Raw genomic sequence first — 15,757 nt, 5'->3', positions numbered from 1 at the left:
TGTCAGCCCCCAAGGAAAAGAACTGCTGGAGACAACAGAAAGTTTTGCGGCCATACAACGTGGAGTGCAAAGCATTTGCCAGAGAAGATAAACGCCTACACCTTGGCTATTGACTTCCCTACATCTTTGTTGGGACAATATTTCCAGGGCCTCTACCATACTAAGAGTACAGACTGGCCATCTATGTGAAGAAACCACACCCGCTGAGGGCACTGTGGATATATAGATCTGACGATAGAGAAATTGCACCCCTTAGGGCCGTTTCACACGAGCGGATGCCGTGCGTGGCATCCGCTCCGTGAAAGAGTGCCAAGACCCGCTGCAGACTGCAGAGGCACGGAGCAGTAACATGACTGTTACTGCTCCGTGCCTCTCTGTGATGTCTTTCCTACGAAATCACAGTTGTCACTGTGATTTCGTAGTAAAGAGATCACAGAGAGGCACGGAGCAGTAACAGTCATGTTACTGCTCCGTGCCTCTGCAGTCTGCAGCGGGTCTTGGCACTCTTTCACGGAGCGGATGCCACGCACGGCATCCGCTCGTGTGAAACGGCCCTTAGGCTGGAAAAGAGAGATTTTACAAAATGATTGGAAAGAGCGACTCAAAAGGGACAAGTAAAGTACTTACCCTCCCATACACACAGCCTTGGAGGAAATTGTCTAAAATACATGTTGAGACTGTGCTTGCATTGAAAGGTGCCTGAGTAATCCAAAAAGTTTAGGAGTGTAATCCCGTCTTCCACTACTTCCGACCTTCCTGGGCCGTAGCTTTTTTTGTTATTTGATCATAACTTCTAGCAGTGAGCAAATTTTAAATTACTTGGAAAATCCATGTAATGCTCAGAACTGCAGTGACCTAATGGTTCACTGCAAAAAGGTTAACATTATGGTTCACTTCTAAAGATGTTAAAATGTTTTGTGAGATGCTGACTGTACACTTTCAGTGGTACAAATGGCTGATGTAGCTTTTCTATGTCCTATGTATGGCAAAAGGCTGAGTATGGGAAGGAAATAGATAACTGCCAGTCCTTGGTAATAGTTGCTTGCTAGGTGATGGCCTGACACCACTTTCTACTGGTAGTTGTAGGCAAAAAGACCAAGAGTGCAGACATATATACTGATGCTTATGTGTAAGCAAGACAAGGTGTAACAGGAGAAAACAATTATTCTCCAGGGAGACACCATACCTGTTAGTGAAAAGCTGCCAGAAATGCAAATTTGCTAAGAACCGAGTGTTTTTTTAGGATCATAAAGAAGATTTAGGACCATAAAGGGACAGTGCTTGGAAATAGACAGTAAAGGTAACATATGCTGTAAACTTTACTGCATGTGGTTTGGGTTATATTGCTTCTGGCACCCACCACACCTTTGGCCATCCGATCTAAGACTGTACTCTGAAGTTGGACTTCGCAGAGAAATATTGAGAGGAATTGCACCCCTTTGATCATTTGGGAAGGTTGCATGTATCTATAGAAAGAAACTCAGGGAGGACCACCATCAAAACCATCTGTATAAACAGTATTTGGGGAAGTTGAAAAACTGTCAAGATATGGAGGCTCAACACTTGAATGGACGGATAGCGGTGGGTTCACTGCTAACTGGGTCACCCACCCAGTTGGGAGTAAATAATGTATAAGAGAAAATAGCAGGCAACACCACCTTCTGGAAAAATGTGAAACACTCAAATGAATATTCAACACTTTATTAGTGCAAGATATCACACAATATAAAACCATATATAAAATCACTTAGTGTATAAAAATTCAATATATGCAAATAAAGTACATACAAATAAAATACATAAACTTAAAATGTCACAAAAAAAAAAAAGTTGGAGGTATTCAACGGTGGCACTCTCGATTAGTGCAGATTCTGATATATACAGTTTCCTGAGTTATGTTGCAGTAGTTGCACAGCAATATTCAGCTGTGATAGATAATAGAAAATAGAAAAACACTCCACTTCTCTCATAAGTTGCCCATTAGCGTCTGCATAAATGGCTGCCAAACTGAATCAAATTGTCTCTATGAGACTCTTACCACTCCGTGATGTTAACTGCGTTGGTATATCAGCAAATTCGCTGGATGTTGTACTTGCATGGAGCGGTGAACGGTGTGGTCACCAAGACGCTGGACGCTAGATGAGTGTAGTTTGGAGCGCACAACTTCCTTGCTTGAAGGGCGTGTTTCAAGTCAGGTGATCCTGATAAACAGGTCAGGTGGTTAGGTCAGCTGATGTAAACGCCCAATCACGTGGTACACAGGTCCTTATACCATAGTAACAATTTGGTATTACGAATGTCCAGGTCCTATGTTGCAATATACTGCCGTAGGTATCTGTATTGACCAATAATTCTTTATCCGCAGAAATCCTTCTGTACTTTAGGTCCGGACCAGTACTGGATGTGGAAATTGTGTAGTCCGCTAGACTAGTTTCGAGGCTGCCTGCCTCTTCCTCAGTAGCTACCGAACTGCACACCTCCAAACATTTTATATAGTTCGTGATTAAAATGATTGATAAAACCTGAGATCTAATTAAAAATTTAGGTGAGACATGGATTTAGGTAAGACATGGATTCCAGAATGGAAGCTCACTTATAGGTCAAAGGCAAATGTCAAATATTGTCATATGCACATGCATGTGCATATGACAATATTTGACATTTGCCTTTGACCTATAAGTGAGCTTCCATTCTGGAATCCACTCCATGTCTTACCTAAATTTTTAATTAGATCTCAGGTTTTAGCAATCATTTTAATCACAAACTATATAAAATGTTTGGAGGTGTGCAGTCCGGTAGCTACTGAGGAAGAGGCAGGCAGCCTCGAAACGCGTCTAGCGGACTACACAATTTCCACATCCAGTACTGGTCCGGACCTAAAGTACAGAAGGATTTCTGCGGATAAAGAATTATTGGTCAATACAGATACCTACGGCAGTATATTGCAACATAGGACCTGGACATTCGTAATACCAAATTGTTACTATGGTATAAGGACCTGTGTACCACGTGATTGGGCGTTTACATCAGCTGACCTAACCACCTGACCTGTTTATCAGGATCACCTGACTTGAAACACGCCCTTCAAGCAAGGAAGTTGTGCGCTCCAAACTACACTCATCTAGCGTCCAGCGTCTTGGTGACCACACCGTTCACCGCTCCATGCAAGTACAACATCCAGCGAATTTGCTGATATACCAACGCAGTTAACATCATGGAGTGGTAAGAGTCTCATAGAGACAATTTGATTCAGTTTGGCAGCCATTTATGCAGATGCTAATGGGCAACTGATGAGAGAAGTGGAGTGTTTTTCTATTTTCTATTATCTATCACAGCTGAATATTGCTGTGCAACTACTGCAACATAACTCAGGAAACTGTATATATCAGAATCTGCACTAATCGAGAGTGCCACCGTTGAATACCTCCAACTTTGTTTTTTGTTTTTTGTTTTTTTTGTGACATTTTAAGTTTATGTATTTTATTTGTATGTACTTTATTTGCATATATTGAATTTTTATACACTAAGTGATTTTATATATGGTTTTATATTGTGTGATATCTTGCACTAATAAAGTGTTGAATATTCATTTGAGTGTTTCACATTTTTCCAGAAGGTGGTGTTGCCTGCTATTTTCTCTTATCCAGTATTTGGGGAAGACCTACTCTGTGGAACACTTTAGAACAGTGCCTACTACTTATATTTGCACTGCTACACATCATCTCCAAGTAAAGAGACTATTGTTTGCTACAGACAAGCCAGTTTAGTCATTTCCTCCACCATCCACTGGTCCTTGCCCCTGCTCTACTGCCCTGCACCCTGCTACCCCTTCGCCATCAAGGGTACCCTAGCCACCACCAGTCAGGAGGCTCCAGAAAGATCCCAGAGCGGACTTGCACATATCCATTCACTGCACGTTCAGCCTGGGGGAGTTCTAGGGCAGGGATAGCCACCGTGAGGACTACCATCTACCATCCTCTCCAACACTACCATCACACCTACCCTGTAGGCTGGATAGGATAGGATAATAGGATGAATTACACTGACAGGCCTACTACACTGCAATACAGAAGTATCACATTGTCTTGTATGAGAGATCAAGTGATCCCATGGTCTAGTCTCTAATGGGATTAACAAAATATAAAAAAAAAGGGATTAAAATGCTGAAAAGAATTAAAAAACCTTTTCCCATTAGAAATGCTTTATGTAAAAAAAATGATGAAACACTTAACAAATGCACATAATTGGTGCCACTGCAACCATATCAGCTACATTAAACTAATACCTTTTTTATCCCACAAAAGAATATGAGAAGAAACTTAAAGGTATGCTAGAACTGATGTTTTTGTTTAGCGTGAAATAAAAAGTGATGAAATTAAGTTATGCGTACCCCAAAATGGCACCGCTTACAAATACGGTACATCTTGTCCTGCAAAAAATACATTGATGGAAAAATAAAAATGTTATATAGGTCTTGTAATGCAGCCAAACAAAAGCAGGACAACATAGAAAACTATATAAATTTCATACCAGTGTCACTGCAATGATCTGCAGAATCCACACAACATGCCATTTACAATATGCCAGATGGTAAATTGCATAAAGCTAAAATGCACCAAAACAATGATACAAATACTATTTCTAAAAAAACTCCCAAGGAGAGAATTGAATCAGTATTTCTATGTTTTCTAAAACAGTCATTAAAAATTACAATTTGTGCTGCAGAAACATACCCTCATCTGGCTACAAGTCATGTCTTTCAAAATGCGGAGATGAAAAAAAAATAAAAAAAAATTGCTGCATTCTTAAGCCTTGCTCTCACTTCCAGTTTTCACTGATGTGTGCTGTCCACATTTCTGCAAACAGCATATGTACCCATTGATTTTAATGTGTTTATTCGCACATCATGACCATGTGTCAGTGAAAAAATCACGGAGACATGTACTACTTGGTTCGTTATGGGGACCAAACACGTCCATTGAAGTCTAGGGTCCATGAAAACCATGGACACAACACATGACGGTAGTATCCGAGGAATACGGATGACACATGGAGGACATGAAATGGACACAGATCCTTCACGGACCACTTCACAGATGAAACACTTAATGATTTTTTCACTGATGTCAAATGGGCGCGAAAATGTAAACAAGGCTTGAAAGGGGTTCTCTCACTTCAGCGAAAGCATTTATCATGTAGACAAAATGAATACAAGGCCCTTACTAATGTATTGTGATTCTCCATGTTGCCTCTTTTGATGCTTGATTAATTTTTCTATCACTGGTTTCCAGGAGTTACGACCACCCTGCAGCGCAGATACAAGGTCACTGGGACAAGAGCTGCTGGTCATGCTTGACTACTGTATGTGCTCTCCCACAGTGTCAACCACCAAATAGGCCAGTGCTTTTTCCTGTAGTGTACAATTCAGCAGTGGTGGCCTTAATGGGCGGTGGTTAAAGCTGCTGTCCGGCCATTAATATGGTTGACCTATCGTCAGGATAGGTCACGAATATCTGATCGGCAGAGATCCGACACCAGGCACCCCCATTGATCAGCTGTTTGAAGAGGAGGCCGGAAGTGCAGTGTAATACAAGCGCTTGTATGGAGCGAGTGCTCCACTGGAGACGTAGTGTAATGACGAGGAAGCGGTGCTTGGGCAGAGGAGCCAGAATATTGATGCCCTAGAGGGGGAGCAAGTGGCTGCTTCTTAAAGGAACTGTGTTATATTTGGCTGTTACCATCAAGACAGTGTCCTTAATAAGAGACTCTGAAACTGCCAAGCTTGTTGCCTCTTGTAAGATTCTAACCTCTAAGTCTGTTGCCTTTTATAAGACTGTTCTGACCACCAAGCTTGTACTGTAGCTCCTCGTGAGACCAGTAAACTGCTTTGTTTAAAGGGAACCTGTCACCGGGATTTTGTGTATAGAGCTGAGGACATGGGTTGCTAGATGGCCCCTTGCACATCCGCAATACCCAGTCCCCATAGCTCTGTGTGCTTTTATTGTGTAAAAAAAAAAATTGATACATATACAAATTAACGTAAGATGAGTCCTGTCCCTGAGATGAGTCAGGGACAGGACTTATCTAAGGTTCATTTGCATATGTATCAACAATAAAAGCACACAGAGCTATGGGGACTGGATATTGCGGATGTGCTAGCGGCCATCTAGCAACCCATGTCCTCAGCTCTATACCCAAAATCCAGGTGACCGGTTTCCTTTAAATCACTCTGGTGTCTGACGGTTTCCTTCTGCCATTCTAGAGTGGAGAGCAAGATATATCACGCAGGGCCAAAAAGATCCTACCTGTAAGGTCTGATATTCTTACTGGTCAATATTTCAGTGGATTTGGTTGACTTTTTTCTACTGTACTGTATATGACCAGCTTGAGGGTTATGGGCTATGTTCACATGCCTTTTTGTTCGGCATATGACCCACATGTTCGGCATATGACCCACAAAATGACCCCATGCACAAAGCGTATGCCAAAAGAATGTCTTTTTTTTTGCAAAAACTAGGCTTCTATATCTGGGCATACTTTTTTTCTTACTGTATGGGAAAGTGTAGTCTACTGGTGGACAATATATGACAGTCTATGCCTATACAGTAAGAATAGATGAAATCCTATCGCCAGAGGCACGTCATGGAAGACTTATGATATATACCCTGAAAAGGGAAATAAACCAGGGGTGCACAACCTGCGGCCCCCAGGCCACATATGGCCCCCAGAAACATGTTTTGTGGCCCACCTCCTGCTGGGCAGAAGCACAGCTGATCGTGTGATCAGCTGTGTTTTTGCCCGGAGCCACACAATTGCAGGATTACAGCTCCTGCATGTTAGCAGGAGAAGGACGGGTCCCCGGCTGTCAGACACAGCGGGGGAGCCGAGGAGAAGGCAGAAGCAGTGTATCAGCACTTCTGCTTTCTCCTCACACAGGTGAGCAGCGCGCTGTGCAGTTTAGACCCGGCGATCACGTGATCGCTGGGTGTCGGGGGCAGAGGAGTGCCGAGCCTCACCAGCTCTGCCTTGTACAATGCCTCGCCAAGAGGCTGGTTTTCCCTGTAACTGGGGCTCCTTTGGATGCTACAATTACAGTGGAAATAGTGCAACAAAAAAAAAAGTGTGTCCCCAAAGGTCTTTTATGGACCTTTTGGGGACAAATTATTTGGCAAATATAAGTCGCGTCTCAACAACCACAGGTATAGCGTAAGGAAAAAAAGACTTGACCTACCAGTGTCAAAGCACTTTGCAGAACTCAAACACACTGAGAGAGATATGAAATGTTGCATTATCGATTCTGTACCAATGCCCAGGAGAGGCGGTGATAGAGTTAGTAATTTAAAAAAAAGGGAACTAAAGTGGATTCACACACTTAATTCCCTTAAACCGCATGGTCTGAATATAGACTATAAAATTGGATAGATCTGTGGCTTGCCTTCGTCCATTGTATGGAAATGTTGTACTGTAATATACTGTGTATATTTGGTGAATATGTGTATTGGATAAATTATATGTCCTTTTAAAATATATTTTTCTCTCATTTTTTTTTTATCACAGATGGTATGCCACGGAGTTTGGAGAGAGGAAGTTCGAGGTGATATTGGTGAATGGCGTGCAGTCAAGAGCCATATTATGCAGAGAATATTTATTTTTTACTTTTTTATTATTCTTTTCAGTTGCAGTCTGATATTCACATGGCAGGTGGTTTTGAGGAGAACCCTCATTAACAGTGGTGATCCTGCACAAACGTGTAGGCACGCAACTGACCGATGGTCACGGATTGAGGCTCCACTTCTATGCCGTTGTGGTAGCCTTCACCCGATCCCGTACTGCCATATGGAGTCTGTTGGCATGAATATGTGCGGACACTACCTTGAACCTGTGCTTATCAGGCAGTATCAGCACCAATATGTATGCGCCCGTTAGTTAGTGCGAGATTCCCGCATCCAACATGGCTGACAAAGCATCAGAGCTGTATTGCACAGCTGCGCAGTGATGAATGCGGCTGAAGCCGGAAGTATCAAAAGTACGTCATCCCGACATGCGCAGATGCGCCCCAGGTACGCCGGATTGCACGCGGCACCATGGACGATAGCCATTTGTCCTCTTACTCCTCCTTCACCCTCCGTCAGCAATACTTTCTAGTAAGCACATGGCACTTTAGATTATTAATTACACATGGCACTGATTATGATAAGGATTTTAATCATGGATGTATGTAAGTTTTTCTTCATATGTATAGAGATCATGAGCATACTTTCACGTTGATATACAGAATATGTTTATAAGATGCCAATATTTTTATTCACAGCTTATTATCACGATTTCATATTAAATTTTTTGTGATTGTTTATTAATTGTTATGAATTGAGCACACATGCTTTGCTAATTATAATGAATGAGCACATTGCTATATATTTCTGGCACTTTGTCCTATTACACTGCTTGAGAAAGGTTCCTGTCTAGAGCCGAAACGTTGCATGTCCTGCTGGGGTAAATTAAGTATTTTTGTATTTTTTACTTCTTGGAGTGCTGCCCATCTTTTTCCTGTTTTGTATTTACTGGATTGGCTTGTATCCATATTGGGCCAGCTGCACCCTTCAGCATACATCAGGGACGGTACTGGCACTTTTTTTCTTTCCTTTTTTCTTTTCTTCTTAATAAATATATATATATATTTAAAAAAATGTTTAAAACACAATAAAAAAAATATAAATAAAAGGAAAAAAAGTGCAAAAAGACAAAAACAAAGTCAGTGTCCCACAGAGGTCATTTAAAGACCTCTTCGGGGACATACAGTGCTGCAAAAATATATTTAAAAATAAATAAAAGAAAATGTTAGAAAAGAGATGTAAAATAAATAAATAAAATACAAGTAAGAGAAAACTATAAAAAGGAAAAAGTGCAAAATAAAATTGTTCACTGTCATATTATTTGGCAAAAATATATTTAAAAAATGAATAATAAAGTGATTAAAAAAAAATACAAATAAAAGGAAAATGTGCAAAATAAAAGTCAGTGTCCTCCAAAGGACTTTTTGTAGCAGAAATATATGAAAAAATAAGTAAAAAAAAGAATAGTAAAATACATAAAAGAAAAAAATGACCAAGTACAGTTTCCCCCCAGTAAAACTAAAAAAAAATATTAAAAAGCCCTGTGTTATGTAATAAAAAGCTGCAAAAGTTATTTACAAGTGTTTGAACCTTGTGCGCTAAATCACAAAAAAAGTGACTAGTCATTGAGGCCTTTTCAGGTCTGGTCAGGTCTGGTCATTAAGGGGTTAACCAATAAGTGCTTTCCCAGCTAGTAAGGCCTCATACACATGACCGTACCTTTTCTTTTGGTCCGCAGGACACCAGCCATGTGTGTTCTGCATTTTGAAGAACAGAGTAATGCATGCGGACAGCACATGGAGTGAATGGGTCCACAACATCCAAGCCACATAAAAAATAAAAAAATTCAGCTCAGATGCAAACTAAAACAATGGCCATGTGTGTGAGCCCTCAGGGAAAGTGCTTACTGGTTATTGCAGGGCACCTACAGTATATCTGGGGGTGCAAAAAGTGGTAATAACCAGTGAGTGCCGTCCTCTGCAGTGAAGTAAAGCGCTGAATAGGAGGCAGGAAGGAAACTCCGCCATTTAAAGGAGTTTCCTAGTTAAAATAATTTTTAACAAGTTCCTGCAGCATAGTCCCTGAAACAGAAGGCTCCTACTTTCCTGCTCCGTGCTGACCTCGTTGTCTCCATCTTCTGGTCTCGGAGCACCTCACCAGCAAATTACTGACTTTAGCAGTAAGGCTGGGTTCACACCTGAGCGTTTTACAGCGCGTTCCTACGCGCTGTAAAACGCTCAACAGGCAAGAACCAATGATTCCCTATGGGAATGGTTCTCACCTGGGCGTTTTACAGCGCATACGATCGCGCTGTAAAACGCCCAACGCCCCAAGAAGTACATGAGCTTCTTTGGGGTGTCTTGTCGCGCGTTCCCGTACATAGACTTCAGCGATTGCAAACGCCCGTACAATCGCGCATACAGAGCGCTCCATCGCGAACGCTCAGGTCTGAACCCAGCGTAAAACGCTGCTTGTGGCCACATCACCACTGAAGCCAGTCATTGGCTGGAGAGATACAAGTGACTATGCCCATATCCAACCGGATGTAAACAGCGCGGGGACCTGAAGATGGAGGCAGAAGGAGCGTCAGGGAGCAGGAAAGAATTCATCTTCTGTTTCAGGCCCATTCTGCAGGAACGTGTTGAAAATAATTTTTTTACCAAGAGATCTCTAAGCCCATGTTACACGGCACGATATTCAGGACAATTACTGGGAAGAAGTGCTCGTAGGAACATTCCTGATATCTGGCCGGTATAATCGTGCCGCTGATCATCCGATAAACAAGGAATCACTCATTTGTCGGCTGATTTGCATATTTTATCAGGATGAAAGATGTACAATTATCGTCTGCACATCTCACCGTGTAATCAGGAATGTGCTACCGATAATCGATAGAAGCCATTTGTACCACTGAATGACAGTGGTAGTGATCATTCCTCCCCAGTCACTGCATTAGCCTGTGTAATAGGCTGATGCAAACAAGCGCTGATTAACTTTTTTTTTGTGGCCCCTTGAAATAGCGCGATGTGACAATGCAGCCCCCAGACCAAAATAGGTTGTGCACCCCTGAAATAAACAAAGGCCTTACGCCATCTCTTACTGTCATATTAACCATATTTTGGAAGAAATATAAATTCTAGTGAGAAGTTCTTTACCTTTTGGACATATGTTTGATGGCACATTTACAGGAAGATGAAGTAGAACTTTCTGTAGAGTAAACAGTATTGTCAAATATTGTTATAAAGAAGAATTATATCATTGTTTCTTAGGAACGGTTTTATGTCCTACTTAGCCATGACTCATATGCAAATAAAAGTAACTACAAGCCACAGACATATGGTGCTCATGAAAATTGTAATGACTGGTTCGGAGTCTGAGCTGAAGCAGTTGTCGTCCTGATGTAAATTTCATTACATGGCAGTTGTCAACAATACAAGATTTGAATTTTTAAATTAGCAACAATGAAGAGAAACGTTCCTCGACTTTACACCATCTGCTCCAATATCTACGTACATTCCTGCCTTGCTTTATGTAGAACTGGTATATGATGTTGCATACATCAAGTGTGTGCAGTAAGCTGACGAAAGTGCAGGAAATATGTCCACAGCATCAAGCTTAGGGAGTCCTGGTCACATAGGCTTCATTAACATAAACATATCATAGCTCCATTTCATCTGAAGGGGTTCACATTGTAGTAGCATTTTCCATTGGGCTCCGTTTGTACAGCGGGATTCTCCCCTATAAGCACTGGTTTTTGATAAAACATGCTGACAGAACTACAGTTTGTTGTCAGTTTCTGGGAAGCTAATTCCAAGCTGGCAACCAATATGGCTGCACTTCCTGTTATGTTTGCAAACTTTCTTTTGTAAGTAAGCAACTTTCTATGTAAATAACAAATATTTGCTGTTGCTCTAACTTCTAAGTTACTGATATGAAGGTCCTTTGTAAGGTGGGAGAGAGGCAGGGTGTCCTTCCATCTACCCTTCTGTGTTGTGTCCCCTAGTTTTGCATTGGTGTTTGTTGTTATTGCCTTGTCTGTTCTCCTGTACCTGTTCTGTGATGGTGTTAGATGTTATGTCCTTGTCTGATCTGTTGCATAAAGGAGGCAGAGCACGCTGTTGTCAACACTGAGGCCACCGTTCCTGTATTGGAAACTACACCTGAAACCGTATGCGGCCTTATCCAGGGTCGTGAAGGGGCGGACACATTTTTTGCTACCTGCAACCAACAGGATTATGTGCATACTACCAGCACTAAAAGTTTGGAAACAAAAATATTCCAGTTGGCTGATAAAGAGGTCAGATTGTTTTGGACCATCGAATCGCTAAAATCCTATAAGGAAAGCGGACGGGTCCCCAGAGGCTTACGCCTATTCAAAGTAATTGTACAATATGAGGACGATCCCCTCTTCACTGGGGAGTGGAAGGCAGCACATCAGAGATTTTCTTTAGAAATCATGGAACTTGTACTGGCTCGTGACCAGCAGGAATACACTACAGTCACAGAAGAATTAACAAAAGCAAGAGAGGAGCTTCAAAAACGACTTCTCGAATCGCAGTTTAATGGATTTGAGAAAAGGCTAAACAAGAAATTACTAGCCACACAGGCAGACATTAAGGATCGCAAAAGGGACAAATTCATTAGAGACAAAAATGATTACGAATCAGATCGTGTCTTTGATTGGGGCAAAAAGCGGATCCGCCCTAAGCGCACCCCACGTAGAGGACGCCATAATTTCTGGGCTACCGACTCCGAATCAAGCCTATCTGAAGGGAATGGAGCTAATTCAGGTGAAGAAACAACCCCTTTAGAAAAGGCACGAGAAGGGGACGTGGCAGACGCAGAAGAAAAATCCAGAGGGACCAGGAAATCTACAAGGAGGAGACGTCAAGTTTCTTGGCGTCAGTAGATCCCGATGAACTGAATGCACACGCACCCACTGAGGATGTAGTTGTCAATCTCACAGGCTCTGAACTGCCCCCTGGCTGTATCCCACTCCTCAATCGAGGGCTGGGATACAGCCTACCTGGACAGTTCAATCTAGTAGATGTTGAGATTGACTTGTTTTTGTCCATTCGCAAATTGTACCTTAAGAAGCTGTTCTCTGAGACCCCTTCCCAGGTCCTTGACCCCTTACAGGGGGAGGTCCCAGCTATCATGTCGCTCACTGACTTCCACCTGCTAGGTAAATTCAGTGATGACGAGATATCCTGCATCCATTTCCTTTCCAACACCGAACCAGATGAACCTATGGATACTGTGAATCATTTCAATAGATACACAGGAGGCATCAGGTCCACCTTCCTTCCTCCCATGCCGGCCGGCTCACCAATAGACCTTTTCCACAAGCGAGTTTTGAGAGAAATACGTGCGCTGGTGTATCCCGCAGCACCTTCTAACCTCACGGTAGAAGAATCCCGCGCTCTTTTGTGGTTAAGGAAGCAGAATAATATGGTCATTAAGCCGGCCGACAAAGGAGGGAATGTGGTCCTGATGCCTAGGGAGTACTATATGGAGGAGGCATGTAGGCAGTTAGGAGACAGTACGGTGTATTCCAAGTTAAGGGGAAACCCTATACCCGATATATCCTCCAAGCTTTGTCGATTCATTAATCAACATGTGTATAATGGGTTCCTACCTAAAACTATGAGGGATAAACTCATTCCGGCCTTTCCTAAAATCCCGACTTGGTATTTTGTACCAAAGATCCATAAATCTTTAACCCGACCTCCGGGTCGCCCCATTATTGCGGGAATTGGTTCAGTGCTGGAGCCTTTGTCTGGTTATATCGACTGGCTTCTTAGACTTTTGCTAAGAGGCACTCCGACATACTTAAAGGATACGGGAGATTTTCTCCGGTCACTCCGATGCCTTGAGTGGCAGGAGGATTTCAGTCTCGTATCCTTAGATGTCGAAAGTCTATATACCCGGATCCCCGATGATCTAGGACTTCAGGCTATCAGCACCGTTTTAAGCAGAAGCAATAAGAGCACGGCATTTGGTGACTTTATCCATGAGGCATTGGACCTTGTTCTAAGCAACAATGTCTTTCAATTTGATGGACAGTGGTACCGCCAGGTACTAGGTACAGCTATGGGCACGCCTGTTTCGTGCACATTTGCTAACCTGTACCTGGCGGTATTTGAGGAGACTTATATTTTCTCAATGGATAACCCCTACATGCGCCACATCCACTTATTTTTAAGATATGTGGACGATATTTTCCTGGTCTGGTCGGGGAGCGAGGGGTCGTGTCGTGCATTTGTCGATCATTTGAACGCACGTAACCGTATGAACATGAAGTTCACCATCAATTTTGGTGGTGAGGTTCTGGATTTTCTAGACGTACATGTCATGGTAAAAGATGGGGTGGTACACACCAGCGGCTATCGTAAGCCAATGGCGACCAACTCGCTCCTCCACCAGACCAGCTTCCATCCACCGTCTGTCAAACGCGCAGTCCCGTATGGGCAGTTCGTCCGACTGCGCAGGATAAATGATACAGACGAAAGTTTCCATCGACAGGCTGGGGAACTCAAGGCTAGGCTGATTGATAGGGGCTATCCATTGAGAGAGGTCTCATTAGCCCTTCACAAAGCGGCTCAGTTAGACCGCAACGTCCTGCTCATGGAACAGGGCACCAATGCCAAACCCTTGCGCTTTGCTTTTTCTTTTCAGTATAGCCCGGTTGCTGAGATGGTTCGACAGGTTATTAATCGCAATTGGGACTTACTTAAAGGGGACGCCACTCTTAACAGCTTCACCAACAACAGACCATTGGTCACATTTAAAAGGTGTCCTACACTCAAAGATAAATTGGTTAGGAGTGTAATCTCCATACCTAGGGATGAGAGTTGGCTTAGGAAACCTGTGGGCAATTTTAAATGTGGCCATTGTTCTTTTTGCGCATTAAACGTCTGCAGTAAATATCTACAGATAGGTGGGGTACAACACACAGTACGGGACTTTATTAATTGCCGTACGTCCTATGTGGTATATGTAGTTTTTTGTCCTTGCAAGCGTTTCTATATAGGAAAAACAATTCGCCCTCTATTCGAGCGCATTCGCGAACACGTTGGCTCCATTCGATCAGGTAGAGGCAGTCCACGCCTCATTGAACACATCCGCACGGCCCACGATGCCTATCCACGTTGCCTCTCCTTTGCGGGCGTGGAGCATGTCCGTCCCATCCCTCAGGGGTGGAGACCGGCATCGCCTGCTCCTTCAGAGGGAGGCAAGGTGGATCATGCAGACGGAAGCAATGCATGCGGTGGGAATGAATGATAGGAATGATATGTCAGTGTTCCTATGAGTCGCATGTGCTCGATATAGAGGTGCTTTTTTTGTTTATATGCTGCAACTATACACATATCTTCCCCTTTCCCGCATTGGCGAATTTATTACATAAATGTGACTGGGTACACGTGGTGGCGGGGGTCTGTACTCGTGACCCTTTATATTACCACCACTCATAGGTGATAATCCAAATATTGCCATCTGAAATTCAATATATATGTTGTGCTTCTGCATTGTGCTCCCCGGCATTCGCCTTGTTCTGATGTATTTCTAATTTTGGTGCTGTCCCTTTGTAGTATGTTTTCATTATAATCGTACCTGTTGGTTGCATGTATTTTAGTCTTGTCATTTATCTGTGGGAGCGAGATAGTTGCTGACGGCGTCGGCCGTCCCCCTATCCACCTGCATAAAGCGCACGTATGCGCGATGACGTGTCCAGTGGCCTGAGGAAGCGCGATCCCGCGCGCGAAACGGCCGTCGCCGCTTGCAACTTTGTGTCCGCCCCTGGATCCTCCAGCTACCCTTTGAGGAAGCTTCAATAAAGAAGATTTTCATACTTCGGTGAGTGCCGCAACTTTGTTCACGTCTCCTCTTCATGTTGCAATCCCTTGTCTGATCTGTACCTGCCCTGTATGATGTTATGTTCTCCTGGTCTGTTCCTTGTTTCGCCTAGCAGTGCACAACTGCATCTGATAGCCTGGCAGTGCTTAACTGCTTCTGATATATTCTGTCCCATGTCCTGTCTGGCAGTGCCTACTGCTTCTGATCCTTGTCTGTCCTGCAGTGCTTCTCCTTCTCTTCCTGTGTTTGTCCTGCCTTTGTGAGAGGGTCCCTGGCTTCCCCGGTGG

Source organism: Bufo gargarizans, chromosome 1 (assembly GCF_014858855.1).
Source record: "Bufo gargarizans isolate SCDJY-AF-19 chromosome 1, ASM1485885v1, whole genome shotgun sequence".
NCBI lineage: Eukaryota > Metazoa > Chordata > Amphibia > Anura > Bufonidae > Bufo > Bufo gargarizans.
Note: the sequence above shows the minus strand (reverse complement) of the source record.